This window comes from Dipodomys merriami, unplaced genomic scaffold, assembly GCF_024711535.1.
Source record: "Dipodomys merriami isolate MVZ:Mamm:240054 unplaced genomic scaffold, mDipMer1.0.p SCAF_39, whole genome shotgun sequence".
Lineage (NCBI taxonomy): Eukaryota > Metazoa > Chordata > Mammalia > Rodentia > Heteromyidae > Dipodomys > Dipodomys merriami.
The window spans coordinates 7443475-7463015 of record NW_027205492.1 but is presented as its reverse complement, the minus strand read 5'-3'; the positions used below and the strand labels follow the sequence as shown (position 1 = coordinate 7463015).

At 59.0% G+C, this 19541-nt stretch overlaps 1 long non-coding RNA gene and 2 other non-coding genes across 3 annotated transcripts; all 3 read right to left on the bottom strand.

The window, feature by feature from the left end:
• Nucleotides 1–17215: 17215 nt before the first annotated feature.
• On the bottom strand, nucleotides 17216–19516 carry LOC138805344 (uncharacterized). Its single transcript, XR_011365497.1, has 4 exons — nucleotides 19413–19516; nucleotides 18376–18459; nucleotides 18075–18141; nucleotides 17216–17380 (listed from the first exon to the last, which is right to left on the bottom strand). It is a non-coding gene; the product is annotated as an uncharacterized lncRNA (long non-coding RNA).
• LOC138805366 (small nucleolar SNORD12/SNORD106) lies at nucleotides 18226–18317 on the bottom strand. The gene has a single exon (XR_011365512.1). It is a non-coding gene; the product is annotated as a small nucleolar SNORD12/SNORD106 (small nucleolar RNA).
• LOC138805367 (small nucleolar SNORD12/SNORD106) lies at nucleotides 18527–18618 on the bottom strand. Its single transcript, XR_011365513.1, has one exon. It is a non-coding gene; the product is annotated as a small nucleolar SNORD12/SNORD106 (small nucleolar RNA).
• Nucleotides 19517–19541: the final 25 nt, after the last annotated feature.

The window sequence follows — 19541 nt, the reverse complement described above, 5'->3', positions numbered from 1 at the left end:
TGTGGGAGGCGCGTGGCAGGTTTGCGAGTGGGCTGCACCAAGGGTCTCAGATGGGAGGGGGACGGTCCCCGAGTCTGAGCTTTGCTGGTCAGCACCACGTGGAACTGAACCTCACTTCCTGAGCCGGGGGTCCAGCTGCACACGGCATCTGGCTCTGAAAGCCAACGCTGGTTTTCTCTCATTCCCAACCCCTTCGCCCTCGTGATCGCCGGAGCCTCAAACTCATCCACTCGAACCACCCCCCCCGCCCCTCCCAGAAGCCCGTGGGTGAGAACTTGGGGGGTTTGGTTTTGTTTCTTTTGTTTTTCCTGCCAGCAAAGCCATTCTGACCACACGCTGCTTTCTCGGGGCGCGAAGCCAGACACATCAGCCATACACGACCAGGGCCCTTGGGGGCCCCTCCCTGGGCGCCGGGCGCACCCTGTTTACCTCTCATCAGTTGACGTCTCTATTCCTTCCTTGTGCAGGTGACACGCGCATTGGGCGGGCGGTTGGGTGGGTGTGCACACAGGTGAGCGCGCGCACACACGCAGACACGCGAGAAAACCAAGCCACAAAAGTTCCCAGTGTCTCTCCGTGCATGTGAGACGGAGCTGGGTGACTCCCGGCTGCTGTCCTGTCTTGTAAAATCCGTCCAATGTTCTCGGTTCCTTAATGAAGTCCGCAGAGTTCAATAAAAGGTATGGAGAAATCAAATGCTTGGCATCTGGTTCATTTCCGGGGGTGGGGGTGGGGAGGTGCCCAGTGTGGGGTGCAGATCTTCAGGGAGGGCTAGATCCCGAAGCTGGGGGTCAGGAGGGTCAGAGCTGGGGGTTCCTCCCCCCCCCCCGCCCAGGATGAGAAAATGCCCAGAATGCACGGCCAGCAGCGGCCCGCCTGTGCCTGTCTGTGATCAGAGCACAGCCCTGCCGCCAGCGGGTGTTGAGCACGAGGACGGCTGCCCAGCAGCGCCCGTCTTTCTAAGAAAGACAAGGACATGGGTTTTCGTGGGACATGTCCCCGCGTTTAAGTGTTGGCAACACATTTCAATTCTTTCTCTTCATTTTTGAGGCCAAGTCTTGCTGTGTGGCTTGGGCTAGCCTGGAACTTGCGATTCTGCCGCTGCCTCCCAGGGCGGGGATGATGGATATCCCCCACGATGCCCAGCTAAAATCTCCAGCTTCTTTAGCCCTGTCACAGAAAAATGAAGTGCGTGGTTGGGCAGACTGCGGGCGCGGGGCCTTCGGGACCCTCAGGGTCACCTGCACCTTTTCTTCTGCTGTGTGACAATGTCCCCAGCACCTGGCCTCTCAAAGCCATGTCATTTCATAGTTTGTGTGACCCAGGACTCCAGGGTCCCTTTACCTGGGGGCCTGGGCCCGCGTCCATGTGACGTGCCAATCATCTTGAGAGTGGCAGCCGGCTGTCCCCTGGGGCTCAGGCCTCAGTCACCCACCTTGAGGCTCCCTGAACAGGCTCTTCAATGCCCACTTGGCCGGCAGCTGGCTTCCCAGGCATGATTGGTCTGAGCCGGGGAATAAGGAGGAGGCCGGGGCTCTGCTGTGCCCCAGCCTCAAACACCAAAGGCCCCAGCTGCCTCCTCTGAACAACAAGTCGCTGAGACCGGCTCCGGCTCCAGATGGGAATTCCACCACGCCTGAAATAAGTGTCAAAGAGTTAAGGGAAAGCCGGGAACCCCTGGCTCATACCTGTGATCCTACCTACTCAGGAGGCTGAGATCTGAGGATCGCAGTTCAAAGCCAGCCTGGGCAGAAAAGTCCATGAGACTCTTATCTCCAATAAAGCACTAGAAAACTGGAAATAGCAGTGTGGCTCAAGTGGTAGAGCTCTCGTTTTGAGCTGAAGAGCTCAGAGACAGTGCCTAGTCCCAGAGTTCAAGCCCCATGATGGACAATAAAAAAAAAAATTAAAAACAGGGCTGGGAAGGTGGCTCAGTGGTAGAGTACTTGCCTTGCATGCATGAGGCCCTGGGTTTGATTCCTCAGCACCACATAAGCAGAAAGCTGGAAGTGGTGCTGTGGCTCAAGTGGTAGAGCACTAGCCTTGAATTGAAGGGCTGAGGGATAGTGCCCAGGCCCAGAGTTCTGGCCCCACAACCAACAAAACAACAATAACAAAAATTGAAAACAACTGCATGGCCGGGCACTGATGGCTCATGCCTGTAATCCTATCTACTCAGCAAAAGAAGCTCAGGGACAGCGCCCAGGCCCTAAGTTCAAGCCCCAGGACTGGCAAAAAAAAAAAAAAATCCCACACTTCTGGTATTAAGATGGAAAATGGTGTTGGTAAAGAAGGCGAGAGAGGCTGTGGACACATTGGCCATGCATGTGGCCACCACGGTGGCCGAGGGCTGCGGGGCTGGGGACCCCAGTAGCTGCCTTCGGGAAGCTTGCAGCCAGCACAGCACCTCCTGAATGACATGTCCCCAGGATCATTGTTGAACCTGTTCATTTGGTGCTGGTCCTGAGGCTTGAACTCAGGACCTGGGCACTGTTCCTGGGCTTCTTTTGCTCAAGGCTCTGCCACTTGAGCCACAGCACCACTTCCAGCTTTTTTGGTGGTTCATCGGAGGGAAGAGTCTCACAGACTTTCCTGCCCAGGCTGGCTTTGAACCAAAACCCTCAGATCTCAGCCTCCTGAGTGGCTGGGATTAGAGGCCTGAGCCACTGCCCCCGGTGAATACACTCCATTCCAACTGCCACCCGTGGTCACAAATGTCTGAGAAATGGCGGGGGCATGGGGACGAATTAACCATTGCAAGCTTGGTCCAACCCCCACCTGACCTCCTGCCCCTGCCCAAGTCACACTTAATACCTAGGCTCAAAGCAGGCGGTGATGTCAGCGGCTGCACAGCTGCTCCGCCCCCCCGCCCCCCGCCCGGGGGAGAGGAGCAGGTGCCATGCCCAGGGCCTGAGCTCAGGGCCTGTTTGAGGCCCGGCTGCCTCCAGCCAAGATCATGAGATCCGGTCCTTCACACAGAGCCAGCTGCCACCTGCACTGCCCGCCCTACTGGGGGTATCTGGGGCTGACCCTTCCCATGAGGCCCTGCGGGGAGGCAAGGGAAGAGCGAGTCCCCCTCCACGCCCCTCCCATCTCAAGTGGGTGATGAGTCCCGTGCTGCTTGGGCTGCTTTGCTCCCAGCCCCCGGACTCAGGACAGCACACTGCGATTGAAGCCCTCAGTTCCAGGGGGGGGCCACATCACCTCTTTGCAAGCAGGAAAACCTCAGTGTGAAGAACGTGGAGGTTCCTCAGGGAAACATGAAGCCCAAGAGCCGGCATTCGGGGAGTGGTCACTGCCACCCTCTTTTATTTTTTGTCTGTCGTGGGGCTTGAACTCTGGGCCTGGGCGCTGTCCCTCAGCTCTTCAGCTCAAGGCGAGCGCTCTACCACTTGAGCCACAGCGCCACTTCCAGTTTTCTAGTGGTTCATTGGAGATAAGAGTCTCATAGACTTTCCTGCCTAGGCTGGCTTTGAACCGTGATCCTCAGATCTCAGCCTCCTGAGTAGCTAGGATGACAGGCGTGAGCCATCGGTGCCCGGCTGCCACCCTCTTCTTGATCCCCGCTGCAGCCAAGGCCCAGTGCTGCTCCCCAACAAAGATCCATTACCACGACCCAGGCACCACACACGGTGCAGGGCCCCAGAAAACAGACGCATGCGACCAGCATTGACTGAGCACCTGCTGTGTGCTCCACGCATCCCACGTACGTTTGTTACTAATTCGTTGCAAAGGCTCCAACTTAACACGGCCTCGACAGCATCACTGACCCTTGTGTTTTGAGTCAGAGTCTTGTTATGTAGGATCTTCCTGCCTCAGCCTCTCCATTAGCAGGGATTACAGGCAAGCATGACCATACCTGACTCCAGAACGTTCGCATCATGAACGCTGTACCCACCAGCTCGCCCTCTTCCCTCCAGGCCTGGTTTTACTTCATTCAACACAACATCCTCCAGGCCCCTCCTTGCTGAGGCCTGTGTGCACCTGGCTCCCTTTTTAAAGGCTGAATAGTACTCCATTGGCACAATGACTTTTTACTGTCCATCCTTGGAAGATACATGAAGTGTCCCAGTGGCCCCACGGGTGAACCCTTTCCAGGGTGGAGGGGACCATGGGGGCGGGGGGACAGGGCTGTGGGAGGCTCACTGGGGCCACCCTGGGGTGTCTAGGGCCTGGCTTCTGGGTCCCACAGAGAGGCCTCTGCTCCTCCAGGCCGCAGGCGCAGGGTCTGCGTGGCTGGACCTGGGAGCGGCCGCCGTCCGCCCTTGAGCGGCCTCCCCCTGGAGGCCCCATTAATATAAATGAAGCCCCGCGCCGGCTGATCGTCAGATGACTCCAGGAAATGGGAAATTTACATAATGAAAATTAAAAGAGAAGCCGGCCAGGCTCCTCAGTAAGTGCCTGCCTCCCGGGGAACGGGAGGAAGATGGATGGCGGGCTGGGAGCCGGTGGGGAGCCCGTGGCCAGCAGGGAGGCGGGGAGCCCAGGACGGGGACTCCCAGACCCCTGCCTCCCCTCAGAGGAAAGCCACGAGAATCACGGCTCAGCATCATTGCCGCCACCCACCATGCTCTGAGCACGTGGACACTTGGCTTCACCCCATCCACCACGGATGGGGAGATGAGGCTGACGCCGGAGACCAGGGCGCATAGCAAGCAGGTGGTGACGGTGGTACAAAGGCCACTTCACTGTCATTCCCGCAGACCCCGCTAGCCTGAGCGTGGATAGCACAGACTGGCAGAAAAGTTCTGGAGTCAGAGAGACTCACATTCAGATTTCAGCTGCAGCTTGAGAGCGGTCACGTGGTCATGTGCGTCCCGCCCCGGGGTCGATTCCACACACGGGGGTCTATTCCACACACGGGGGTCTATTCCACACACGGGGGTCTATTCCACACACCGGGGTCTATTCCACACACGGGGGTCTATTCCCACACAGGGGGGTCTATTCCCACACACGGGGGTCTATTCCATACACAGGGGTCTGTTCCCACACCCTGGGGGTCTATTCCCACACACGGGGGTCTATTCCACACACCAGGGGTCTATTCCCACACACGGGTGTCTGTTCCCACACACGGAGTCTATTCCCACACACGGGGTCTATTCCCACACACGGGGGTCTATTCCCACACACGGGGTCTATTCCACACACCGGGGTCTATTCCACACACACGGGGGTCTATTCCACACACAGGGGTCTATTCCACACACCAGGAGTCTATTCCACACACAGGGGTCTATTCCCACACACGGGTGTCTGTTCCCACACACGGGGTCTATTCCCACACACGGGGGTCTATTCCCACACACGGGGTCTATTCCACACACAGGGGGTCTATTCCCACACACGGGGGTCTATTCCACACACCAGGGGTCTATTCCACACACGGGGGTCTATTCCCACACACAGGGGTCTATTCCACACACAGGGGTCTATTCCACACACAGGGGGGTCTATTCCACACACCAGGGGTCTATTCCCACACATGGGGGTCTATTCCCACACATGGGGGTCTATTCCCACACACAGGGGTCTATTCCACACACGGGGGTCTATTCCCACACATGGGGGTCTATTCCCACACATGGGGTCTATTCCCACACACGGGGGTCTATTCCCACACACGGGGGTCTATTCCACACACCAGGAGTCTATTCCCGCACACCAGGGGTCTATTCCCACACACGGGGGTCTATTCCCACACACGGGGGTCTATTCCACACACGGGGGTCTATTCCCACACACCGGGGTCTGTTTCCACACACGGGGGTCTATTCCCACACACCGGGGGTCTATTCCCACACACGGGGGTCTATTCCACACACCGGGGGTCTATTCCCACACACGGGGGTCTATTCCACACATGGGGGTCTATTCCCACACATGGGGTCTATTCCCACACACGGGGGTCTATTCCCACACACGGGGGTCTATTCCCACACACGGGGTCTATTCCCACACACGGGGGTCTATTCCCACACACGGGGGTCTATTCCCACACATGGGGTCTATTCCCACACACGGGGGTCTATTCCACACACCAGGAGTCTATTCCCGCACACCAGGGGTCTATTCCCACACACGGGGGTCTATTCCCACACACGGGGGTCTATTCCACACACGGGGGTCTATTCCCACACACGGGGGTCTATTCCACACACGGGGGTCTATTCCACACACGGGGGTCTATTCCCACACACGGGGGTCTATTCCACACACGGGGGTCTATTCCATACACAGGGGTCTGTTCCCACACCCTGGGGGTCTATTCCCACACACGGGGGTCTATTCCCACACACGGGGGTCTATTCCCACACACAGGGGTCTATTCCACACACGGGGGTCTATTCCCACACACGGGGTCTATTCCACACACGGGGGTCTATTCCACACACGGGGGTCTATTCCCACACACGGGGGTCTATTCCCACACACGGGGGTCTATTCCCACACACGGGGGTCTATTCCATACACAGGGGTCTGTTCCCACACACCGGGGGTCTATTCCCACACACACGGGTGTCTGTTCCCACACATGGGGGTCTATTCCATACACAGGGGTCTGTTCCCACACACCGGGGGTCTATTCCCACACACCGGGGGTCTATTCCCACACACGGGGGTCTATTCCACACACCAGGAGTCTATTCCCACACCCTGGGGGTCTATTCCACACACCAGGGGTCTATTCCACACACACGGGGGTCTATTCCACACACCAGGGGTCTATTCCACACACACGGGGGTCTATTCCATACACAGGGGTCTGTTCCCACACCCTGGGGGTCTATTCCCACACCCTGGGGGTCTATTCCACACACCAGGGGTCTATTCCCGCACACCAGGGGTCTATTCCACACACCAGGGGTCTATTCCACACACCAGGGGTCTATTCCCACACACAGGGGTCTATTCCACACACCAGGGGTCTATTCCCGCACACCAGGGGTCTATTCCCACACACGGGGGTCTATTCCCACACACGGGGGTCTATTCCACACACGGGGGTCTATTCCCACACACGGGGGTCTATTCCCACACACCAGGGGTCTGTTCCCACACACCGGGGGTCTATTCCCACACACCGAGGGTCTATTCCACACACGGGGGTCTATTCCACACACCGGGGGTCTATTCCCACACACCAGGGGTCTATTCCCACACACCGGAGGTCTATTCCTGCATACCGAAGCTCCAGCTTCACCGCCCTCTGGAACTGGTAGGAATGTTATGGAGCTGGAAAGACCTAGGGGAAGTGGTTTCAGAGATGGCTGGGTCCAGGTGCCGCTGATGATGTAGTGAGGACTAATATCTCTCTCTCTCTCTCTCTCTCTCTCTCTCTCTCTCTCTCTCTCTCTCTCTCTCTCTCTCTCTCTCTCTCTCTCTCTCTCTCTCTCTCTCTCATCCCATCCATGTACTGAACACTCACTGGGTGAAATCATCCCCACAGCCATGGAAGAAGAATGTTTTTGTTGTTTTATTTCCCCAACTGAACAGCAGAAGTCCCAGGATCCTCTCTGATTGGACCAATGTAAGTCACATATTCATCTCTTAACCAATAGGCAGAAGGATGGACTCTGCTGATTGGACCACCTAGCATCAGATTCCCCCACCCACCCAACCTGGAAGAAAGCCAGGCTGAGCCACGTGCCCTGCGCAGGGTGAGGGCCAGGTCCCAAAGGGAAAGTGGGGTGCTGTTACGGGACGGGGGATGGGTGCACCTGGCACCCCATGGGCCTGTGTAAACAAGGTGTCCAAGCCTGGAGACAGCAGTAAGGATAAAGTGATGTAGAGTCCACAGGGCCCAGCCCAGCGCGCCCTCAGCCACCAATAAATCTTGTTTTAGAGGAACAAAATGTGCCTGGGCTGCGTCTGTATCCTGGTCATGTGGTATGCACGGTGGCCAGGAGGAGCTGGGCTGGCTGGAGGAGCTGGGCTGGTGGAGGAGCTGGGCTGGCCAGAGGAGCTGGGCTGGCGGAGGAGCTGGGCTGCCTGGAGGAGCTGGGCTGGTGGAGGAGCTGGGCTGGTGGAGGAGCTGGGCTGGTGGAGGAGCTGGGCTGCCTGGAGGAGCTGGGCTGCCTGGAGGAGCTGGGCTGGTAGAGGAGCTGGGCTGCCTGGAGGAGCTGGGCTGCCTGGAGGAGCTGGGCTGGCGGAGGAGCTGGGCTGGCGGAGGAGCTGGGCTGGTGGAGGAGCTGGGGTGGTGGAGGAGCTGGGCTGGTGGAGGAGCTGGGCTGCCTAGAGGAGCTGGGCTGGTGGAGGAGCTGGGCTGCCTGGAGGAGCTGGGCTGGTGGAGGAGCTGGGCTGGTGGAGGAGCTGGGCTGGCGGAGGAGCTGGGCTGGTGGAGGAGCTGGGCTGCCTGGAGGAGCTGGGCTGGTGGAGGAGCTGGGCTGGTGGAGGAGCTGGGCTGGTGGAGGAGCTGGGCTGGCTGGAGGAGCTGGGCTGGTGGAGGAGCTGGGGTGGTGGAGGAGCTGGGCTGTCTGGAGGAGCTGGGCTGGCGGAGGAGCTGGGCTGGTGGAGGAGCTGGGTCCTCGCGGGCTCCCTCCGGGCAGCGCTAGAGCGCAAGCGCGGTGCTTGTCTCCGTTTGTCTCAGCTCCACACTGTGCCACGCGCCCCAACACTGCAGTGGAATGCAGTCATGTTTAACAGAATGTCGCTAGCGCTCAGACGGAGGGGAGACCCCCAGTAGATGTGTGTGTGCACACGCGTGCCGTTCTTGTGCTCCTGCAGCAGACTGCAGATGGACCCTCGGGGTGTCTGCCCGTGTGTCCTATAGCACACTTGGCCACCAAGACACACGTCTCTCGTTTAACACAGACGCCCCCCCCAATGTCCAGGCTCTGAACATGCAGCCAGCCCATGAGCAGACACACACGCCGTGCCACACGCGTGTGCACGCCAGCCGCCACACGCCACCCGGTGTGCATCACATACCGGCCGCACGCAGACAGGTGCCGCCCTCACAGCTGCCGTCCCGCCTCCAGACCTGGGCGCCCACCGCGGCCTCCTCCGCCAGGGGTCAGTCACTTCCCCTCCCGGGGGATGGGCCCACTTTCTAAAACTGCACCACACCTATGCACACGTGCGTGCGCACACACACACACACACCTTCAGACCTTCCAGGCCGGTGCAAGCAGTGAGACCCCTTGACCCCAGACGGGCGTTGAGGTCCCCTCCAGCCATCCCCCCCATCCCATCCCAGCCAAGCGCACGCCTGCGGCCCTGCGATGCAGGAAGCTGCGCTGTCCGGTTGTCATGGCGACGGGGCACCTGGCCCTGTAAACAGTCCCCTTGGCGGGCCGGATGGCAAATCCCCCCGCCCTCAGAGGCTGCCCCCCCAGCCTCGCTGCTCACCTGACCCCGCTGGGTGCCTGGTGCTGACCGCCCCACCTCTACCCACCTCCCATGGGGGGGGGAAGGGGGGAAACGAGCAGAAAACAAGGCCCTGCCCCCCCACAGTGGGCCTCAGGTCCCCAGGGGCCGTGCCAGGGGTCAGGACGAATTAGTGATGGCCCTCCCCCTTCTCCCCCCCTCTCCTTCCTTCCTCCCTCCCTCCCTCCCTCCCTCTGTCCCTTCCTGTGTCCCGGCTTCTGAGAAGGCTGTGGCATTTCTGGGGTGGGCAGGGTGTGCCTCTGTGAAGAGGCAGGCTTAGGCAACACGGGAACGGGAAGACGCTGGCACACAGGGACGCAAGTATTCCAGGACGCGGCACAGCACGAGCAAAGGCCCTGCGGTGACCTGGCCCGCCAGGTGGAGGGAAGGGCATGCTGAGCTGACGGCGCGGCCCTCAGCCCCCCTCGTCCTGGGGCGCCTGCACGCCGCGTCTCGGGGGTGCGTGCCTGGGTGCCCCTCACAGGCTCCGTCCCCCGCCCCCGAGGGAGGTGCACAGTCCCGTTCCCGCATCACCGACGGGCGCTCTCCCCGCGGGCCAGCGGCTGCTGACCAGGCGGAGGGGACCCTGCGGCTCCCCAGCCGTGGCCCGTGGTGGCAGGGCGTGGGATACCAGCCCCGGCAGAAACAAGCCAGGCTTCCTGCAAACCTCCTGCCAAACACCAGAACTCGGCTCGATCGCCGCCTCCCTGCTCCAAAGTGCTGAGGCCCAGCCTGAGCCAAGCGCGGGAGGAGCTGTGTGCGTGTGCGTGTGCGTGTGCGTGTGCGTGCGTGTGTACCTGCACATGTGTGTGCATGCATGGGGGGGCTAGGGCTCGCACTCAGGGCCTGGCTGCGGCCTCCTGAGCTTCTCTGCCACCGCTCTGCTTTGGGCTTTTGAGTGGTTCATGGGAGATAAGAGTCCTATAGACTTTCCTGCCTTGGTTGGCTTTGAACCGCGATCCTCAGATGTCAGCCTCCTGAGTAGCTGGGATGACAGGCGCGAGCCACTGCCCCCGGCTTAACAACTCGCCTTACAGCACACCGACCACAGCGGTGCCACATGGCGCCTCACCCTGGCTCTGTCATGGGGCTCGGTGGCTGGTGGTCACAGACGTCCTGGGCTGGGCGCAGGGCTGCGTGTGAACAACCGCACGGGAGGGAGACCAGCGCGGGAGGCAGCGGTTTGCCGGCCAGGCTGCGCTCATTTGTCAGCCGCGGCCGGTGGAGCGTGGCGCCACGGCACCCGGGGAAGGCCATGGCGTGCTGAGTCCTGACGGTGCCGCCGCCCGGCTCGCTGCTCCGGCATCCGATGACGGCATGCGGCTGCACGCTCTGAAGACGCCTTTCCCCTCGGCCACGTGGCGGGGACGGCAGAGGGCGCGGGGACGGCGTCACCAGAGCCCATCGGGGCCATGCGCCCCGCCATTTGTGCTGGGGGGAAGGACGCACACCTGGGGTGGGGGGAGCCCCAGCACGCACACCTGGGGGGGAGCCCCAGCACGCACACCTGGGGGGGAGCCCCAGCACGCACACCTGGGGGGGAGCCCCAGCACGCACACCTGGGGTGGGGGGAGCCCCAGCACGCACACCTGGGGTGGGGGGAGCCCCAGCACGCACACCTGGGGGGGAGCCCCAGCACGCACACCTGGGGGGGAGCCCCAGCACGCACACCTGGGGTGGGGGAGCCCCAGCACGCACACCTGGGGGGGAGCCCCAGCACGCACACCTGGGGGGGAGCCCCAGCACGCACACCTGGGGTGGGGGAGCCCCAGCACGCACACCTGGGGTGGGGGAGCCCCAGCACGCACACCTGGGGGGGGGCCCCCCCCCGGCTTGGGGCCCCGGGAGACGTGCCGGGGCCCACAGAGTGAGCCCTTCCATCTAGTCCCACGCTGGGTTTGCAGCGGGTTAGGGACACTCGCCTGCTGTAGGCCCTGCGCGCCCGGCCCCGCCCCCCGCCCAGGGGCGAGGTCATTCCATCTGCAACCAATTATAGAGGGAGAATGTGGGGGCTGCGCCTCCCCCCACAGCTACGCCAGGTGGGCGGGGACAGAGGCTGCAGGTCCCCGCCCAGGTCCCAGGAGGCCTCAGGCCCAAGCTACAAAGCCTGGCTGTCTGCCTCAGAGCCGGCTGGTTACAGCTGGCTCAGCCCTTAGATGTCATCCTGTCTAGGGGAAACTGAGGCTCTGAGAAGGGGAGCAGCCTGCTCAAGGTCACACAGCACCTAGGTGGCAGATCCAGAGTGGCCCCACCCCCTCTCACAGGAACGTACTTTCTGTTCCAAACCTGACCAGCCTGTTTCTGATGGGTCTTGAACTCAGGGCCTGGGTGCTGTCCCTCAAGTGGTAGAGCTCTCGCCTTGAGCTGAAGAGCTGTGGGACAGCGCCCAGGCCCAGAGTTCAAGCCCCATAATCGACAAAAAAATAAAATAAAAATAAATAAAAAGATGAGCATAATCGAAGCCAATTATTAGATAATCATTACTGTGTTGTTAGATATTCATTATGATTTTAGTTTTTTCTCCCTGCTGGTCTTTAAAGAGATCAAAGCATCTTTGGGCTCCCTGAACGCACGTGGGCTGAGGGGGGTGGGGGGGGTTCAGGCTGGAGAGGGTCTGGGGAGGTGCTCCGTCATGACCTTGCTGGGCAATCTCAGGCCAGTTACTAGCCCTCTCTGTGCACCATTCTCCTGTGGTGTTGAGGCAGCACAGAGGGGAGACTGAGGCCAGGCCTTGGGGTCAGGTGGGCCCCGTGGCCGGCGCGGAGCAGCCAGGGTCCCGGCATAAAGGCCTGCCTCTCCCACACAGGTCGGGAATGGGCAACGAGGGTCTGGCATCCATCGCCCGCATCCTGGGGGGCTCCTGCCGCCCGGGTGAGCCGGGGCGGTCCCGTGGCCCTGTGGTCGCCCCGGGCTCCTCCTAGGCCCCCACCAGCGGCCTCTGCGGCCAGCTCACCCCGCAGACAACAGAGCCTGCCGGCCTTGCCCGCCTTCCGGGGCGCTCCTGCCTGACCCCCCCTCCCGTCCCCTGCCCCCCCCCCGAGCCTGGCCCCGAGTTCAAGCCCCGACACCAACAGGAATGCATACAAATGAGACAAATCCACCGAGTGATAGAAAAGCTGAGGACAAACACCAGCGATGATTACAGTTCGCGGTGACCCTCCCGCTGAGCCGCGCTGTGAGCCGGCTGCGGCCAGACTCCAGGGTGACCCTGATCCCATCTATGGAATGAGGGGAGTCGAATCTGGCCCATGAGGCCGGGGGGGCGGGCGCAGTGCCTGGCCGCCTGGCTGGGGAGCTCTCTGGGTGCCGGAAGCTGTGTCCGGTCCCCATCCTCTCCGTCCACTTACCCTACAGGGCCCCGTCCCATCTGCAGCTCACACGAGGGACTGCGGCCCAGAGAGGTGAAGACACTTGCCCGAGGTCACACAGCAAGCACAGGCAGCAGCCTGCCTCCCAACTCCTCGGGGACCAGGACATATCCTCCCACGGGAGCACAGAAGCCCCACGCAGCAGCCCCCACACTCACCTCCGCTGGCCATCCGCCCCACGGGTATTGCAGGCTGCACAAAGCCAGACGAGGCTGCCCGCCTTCCTCACAGGCTTGAGAGCCACCTTGCTGGGCAGGCCCCACCCCGCGCACGGTCCCCAGTGCCGGACACAGGGCTGTCCGTGGTCCCTGCTCTGCAAGTTCACTGCTGGGAGGCGGGCACGCCTGTTTGCTGCTGGAGTAAATCTTCAGGACACAGATCTGGCACGCCAGGGGCCCCAGAACCCTGGCTTGTCCTGCCAAGTGTCATGGCCTGCTCTTTACCCACCCTCCCCCCAAACTGAGAAAGACCATCCCGACTGAGGCACATCACGTGTATTACAACAGATCCTTTCTACAGGAAATGCACGCCGGGAGGTTTACCAGGGACTCTGTGCAACAGCCAAAACAACCTTACTTCACCCAAGTTGGTCACGGTATGGCAGCAGCAGCAGCAGCAGAGAGCGCTCCCTGCTGGAGAGACACAGCATGGCGAGGTAGTGACCGTGTGAGGATGCTGCCCCCTGCTGGCTGCGGCACACACCTGTCTGCAGCAGTGCCCCGACCATGTGGTGATGCTGCCCCCTGCTGGCCACAGCATACCCCTTCTCCTGTCCAGCCAGTAAGAGCCTTCCTCCATGCCCCTCCCCCCTCTCCCGCCTGACCCCCATCATCCTCAGGACCCTATTTTCTGCCAAAGGTTTGCAATAACTACAAACCTCTTCCCACGCACTTCCTTCTCTCCTCTGGGAAGATAGGGGGGAAATTCTACTCCTCCTAGGAAGGACAAACCCCAGAGTCCCCCCTGCATCTGCCAGGGCTGGCTGGCTTCCAGCCTTGATCCTTAGATCTCAATTCCCCAGTAGCTAGGATTACAGGCATGAGTCACCAGGGCCCAGCTGTCTTATTTTGTTTTTGTGGTGGTGACAGGGATTTGCTAGACCACGCACTTGCTAGGCAAGTGCTCGACCACTCAAGCCCTGCCTGTTTGCTCATTGCCTCTTTCCTCCTCCTGGACTGTCCACTCCATGAGAGCAGGTACATCTACCACTGAGCTGCATTCCCCAGCCAAGGGCAAGGATTCCCATCTATTTTTGTCCCTTGCTGTAGCCCCAAGGCCTCCCATACTGCTTGCTCATCTATACAGTAGGCACTTAATGAATGTCTAATTAATGGACAAATAATTGACATTGAATGGACCGATTATTGAAGGCTTTAAAATCCATGCTAGGAAGCTTACAAACGGAGCTGGGGAGAAGCGGGGAGCCACTGAAGTTACCGAGGTAGGTGGGTCAGGGTCCTAGGACTGAGTTCAAGGACAAGTTTGTGGGAGAATACAGTGGCTCACAATTATAATCCTACTCAGGAGGCTGAGATCTAAGAGTCAAGATTCAAAGCCAGCAAGAACAAAAATGTCCAAAAAATTTATTTCCAATTGACCAGCAAAAACTAGTTATTGGAGATGTGGCTCAAGTGGTAAAGTACCAGGTTTTGAGTAAAACAGCTAAACGAAGGTGATAGGTCCTGAGTTCTAGCCCCAGTACTGGTAGATGTGTGTCTGCGCACACACGCACACACACACACCACAGCAGCTTTTAAGAACTGCCATTGTGGGGAATTTGACATTAGACAAAGTGAATTGCTTGGGAAAAATAACACCAGGTGAGCACTTTAATTTCACCCAAGTTCTGCCAATCGGCCAGCTTTTCCAGTAATAACATCAATTCTCACTCGGGGCCACTGGCTCAACCTAGATCTACATTGGTGTAATCAGGGAGGACTAAGTGGGGGAGGGAGGAAGAGGGAAGCCATCATTATTTTAAGTGGATCTAAAGGAGAGAATCAAATTTTCCACTTTTTCCAGACTAAGCATCCTGCCTGGAAGCCACCTGTGGTTAACGAAATGAGCACACCAGTCACCTGCGCTGCCAGGGTCCTCTGTGGCTTTCAGTGTGTCTAGGGTGAGCCAGCCGGTAGGCTCACATCTAACTTCTTGGAGGCTGAGATCTAGAGGACTGGGATGGGAGGTCAGCTGGGGCAGAAAAATCTGACTCCATCTCTAAAGTAACCAGCAAAAAGCCAGGGGCCGGTGGCTCGAGTCTGTCATCCTAGCTACTCAGGGAGAGGCTGAGATCAGAACACAAGGCTTAACTGAAGCTCTGGCTGGGGCTCAAGGGAGCGGGCCCAGGCCAGAGAGCTGGCTGCTCCCAGACAAAGGGAAAGGCTGGTGGACTGTTGCCAGGCTGGTGAACTGCGGGAAAGGCTCCAGGCGCTCAGGCTGCAGTAGAGCTGAGGGGATTGGAGACAGGAACCTCTGGTGACAATTGGTGGGCCTGGGGTTTGTCTTCTGACTCTGGAGCTGGCCACTGACCCTTGAGAAGTGAACCCAGGCCGGGTGCCTGTAATCCTAGCTACTGAGGAGGCTGAGATCTGAGGATCAGAGTTCAAAGCCAGCCCAGGCAAGGAACATCTGTGACTCATCTCCAGTTAGCCATAGAAAACTAGAAGTGGTGCTGTGGCTCAAGTGGTAGAGCGCTCATCTTGAGCTGAAGAGTGTAGGGATAGCGCCCGGGCCCAGAGTTCAAGCCCCACAACAAAAAGGACCCTAGACCAGCTGTCAGGTGGAACTCATTGTGCCCTTGAACTGCTAGACTCAACCTCAGCTTACTTGTCTGTCAAAGGGCCTGGGCTAAGAGCCTTTTGCTATAAATGTGCTCAGCCAGGTGATGCGAATAAAGAGCCTTAGGCTTGTGACACAGCTGGGTATCAACACTCACCTTTAGGACCCCCATCCTACAAGTGCAGTTGCACCAGTGTGGGGATGTTGCTTCTAACAGGGTCTATGTAGCCTAGGCTGGCCTCGAGCTCACAATCCTCCAGCCTCAGCCTCCCAGGTACTGCTGGGACCGCAGGCATACTCAGCTAGTTAAGGTTTTTGGAATATACTAGCACACACCTAACAGAAATTAGTATCTTAATCATTGACTTCAGAGTAATTAGGCATATTCCCATTGCTAGGTACCAGTTTCCAGAACTTCTCAGCTTACAAAACTCCCAAGTGTGTGAAGCCCTGAAGTAACTCCCTTCTCCCTCACCACTGCTGGCTCTGCCTGCTTCCTGGGTCCATCCTGCGGAGCCACGCACCTGTGCCATGTACCTGTCCTGAGATCTGGTAGACCAGAGGACAGGCAGACATTAACAGGAATGCGGGGGCCGATGACCCGTGCCCGCAAGCCCAGCTGCTCAGGATACTGTTATCTGTAGATAACTTGAAACCAGCCCAGGCAGGCAAGACCACAGGTAGGTGGGAACTGGGGATGTGGCTTCATGGCAGACTGCTTGCCTAGTATGCACAAGGCCCTGGCTTGTTTCCTCAGTAGCACACACAGAAAAAGCCAAGTGGCCCTGTGGCTCAAGTGGAGTGCTAGCATTGAGGAAAAGGTCCAGGCTGTGCAGTGCTGAGTTCAAGCCCACACACAAAGCCAGCACTGCAGAGCAAGCCGTGCCGCCGGCCCCACCACTCAGCTGTCATCCCTGAGGTTTCCTGCTCACACTAGTTCTCCACTTGGGCTCCCTCCACTGACAGCTTTGTGCTGGTGGAGATAAGACTTGGACTTTTGTACAGGGTGGCCTCAGATCTCAGCCTCCTGAGATTACAGGAAAGCACCCAGCTTGTTTTATTTGGCATTGAGCTGAAAGAGATCCAGCCCAAGTTGCAGGGTCTCAACAGGGCTGCCCAAGGTCTTCACTGGCACAGCTACCTGCCAGGCAGAACTAGTTGAGAACTCCGGGGATGAAGCAGTCTGATGCCTGCCATCTCCAGGTGAACTCTAGACATTGTGCATATTAATAGCACTGTGCTGTCTAGATCCACGTGGCTATTGAGTGGCAACTCAAGCCCTCCAGTACCGTCCTCATAATCTGACTATATAGCTACATGAAATAAAGGACAGGGATTCTCAGTGACCGTGCCTGACCATGCATGGCTTATCACCTGCCAGGAGCCAGGTGGGGGTGCTGAGGTAGCCGGAGGCAACAGCTGCAGCTGCAAGCTAGCTAGCTATGGGCCTATGCCAGAGAGGCGTGAATATGCGCAGGCTGCCAGCAGACCAGAACCACCCAGAATCCCACCACAGGCACAGCCCCGCACCTTGAAGGGATGAGCAGGAGCCACTGCAGACCTCTCTCAAAGGCCTGGTCCTAGGTTACCTACACGCATGGAAACCCCAACAGCCAAGACGACCACCCCAGGAAGGGCACACTGTCCACCACCCACCCCAGCAGGCAATGTGACAAGTACTGGAGACAACACAGCCGCCATTTGCACAATTTCCTTTTTATCTCCAGTAGCAAAATACAGATCATGAACCCATGAATCTTTCTCTCCAAGGCTGGGGAGAAATGGAGTTCCCAGTGCAGTACACACTCGTGTCCAACTAGCTCACAACAGCCGATTTCTTCCAAGGTCTTAGCTGGGAACACCTAAGAGGAAAAAAGATGAATCAGTGTTGCGTCCTCCCGAGAAGCTCTGCCTGGCTGGGGCGAGGAAACGCCACATGCCTGGCATTTTACCTGTTTGACAGGCTTTTCCTGGCTAAGACAAAAATAACCAGGAAAAAGGCTTATTGGACAGACTTCATGGGGGGGGTCACACCTGTAATTCTAGCTAGATCAATCCCTAAGCTAAGGTTCTGAGCATCACAGTTCAAAGCCAGCCCAAGCAGCACAAGTCTGGACACTGATCTCAAACCACCAGAAAGCCGGAAGTGGCGCTGTGGCTCAGGAATAGAGCACAGGCTGTTAAAGCCCCAGCATGGACAAAGCTCTCAAAGAGGTAGACATCAGCTTCAGGAAGGCATACAAATGAAGCCTACTACAGCGGTCCAGTTGATGTAGCTTGAACCTGAGCCACATAACCAAGCATGGAGGTCGGAGTAAGCAAGTTGGTCTGGGGCTGGGAAGGTGGGTCAGCGGTAGAGGGCTTGCTCTGCATGCATGAGGCCCTGGGCACGATTCCTTGGCACTATGACTTAAATGATAGAGCACTAGCCTTGAGTTGAGCTCAGGCAGGGACAGCGCCCAGGCCTGAGTTCAAGACTCACAACCAGCCAAAAAAAGTTGGCCCGATTTTTCCTGGGAGATGGTAAGGTGGGGGACTGATCAAGAGGAAGCATACCTTATTTGTCGCGGAACAGTTTAGCAAGGCAAAGCATCACAGGACACTGGCACCTGGGGCCCCGCACCTATGGGAAGTAAACATAAGGCCAGAATAGTCAAAGGCTGAATAGTAAGCCCTAAAAGAAGCAGCCCATAAGACTATTTCCGTGACTGATGCATCAGACAAAACTGGCTTATAGTTCAGTTGGATCAACAGGGTCGATCTGATGGGGAAAAAAGTTGAGTCATCAGGTGCACCAGCAATTAAAGTGGACTTCAGAAGGGGTCTCAGCCATCGACAGCTCACTGCAAGTACTTACCCATCAGGTCACTTCCCTACTCTTGCAATCCATGCTGCTCTATTCATCCCAAGTCAGGTTGTCATCAGAAAGCCAGCACGCAAACTGCAGAGAGACAAGCTCCTATCAGTTAGATGGCTAAGGGAGAGGAAGGGACCGAGGTGCTACTCAGGCTGGCATATCAGACAGAAACTGGCTTAAGAGAGCTTAGATCAACATGGTCGATCAGTCGGGGAAAAAAGTTCAGTCATCACGCATGCCAGCCAACTGCCCCACGTGCCTGTCCTGCCGGGACGCAAACCGATTTATATCGACCAGCACAAGAGTAAGGCAAGCCCGGGACAGTACCTGAGTCATGCAAAGAGAGCTCGTGCACCTCTGCAAAGACTCCAGCTTGGTCATGCTAACCTACACGCCCGAGAACCCACCCAAAGCACGAACTCCTTCCCCAGATCTCGGCTGTAACAGCCAAGCTTGTGAGGAGTGCTACCTAGCGCCGAGCGGTGCTCAGGCTGGCGGCGGCCTGGAGCACGTGCTCACACCGCCCAGGCCCGGGGTCCCCTTCCCAACGCCTCCACCTGGAAGGAGACGCGGGACGACCCGTCGCTTAAACCTCGACCTCAACCCCCGGTTTTCCCGGCCAACTCCGGGCTGTGCAGAGCGCGTGGCCCGGCGGAGGCCTCGGGAGGCATGAATGCTCACCCTGGGGGTCAGGAGACGGACGGGGGCCGAGGTCCGGACGCGGCTTCCCCGGGGCGCCGACGGCGGGCTCCGGGCCCCGCAGCCATCCGGCACCGCCGGGCCGCCGAGCCCGGGCCGGCCCGCACGGGCGCATCCGCACCAACTGGCAAGCGTCCCGGGAGACCGGCAGGGTCGATGCGATGGGGAAGAGGGAACCACCACCTGCACGCGCCGGGCAGCGCAGGCGCGCGGGACGCCCCCCACCCCGGCCGGCCCCGGGGCCTCCTGCTGGGAGAAACACGGGACACCAGGCCCGGCCGCCCAGGCAAAGGACCGGGGGTCTGCAAGAGACAGGCCGAAGCGGCCTCCCTACTCACCCCGCGCGCGAGACGGGCCCCGCGAGGGGAGCGCATCCCACCGCGGAAGAACCGCCACCAAGGGCGCCGACAAGCAGAAAGAACGACGGCCGGCCGGACCTCCCTTTTATAGGGCAGAGCGGGTGGCGC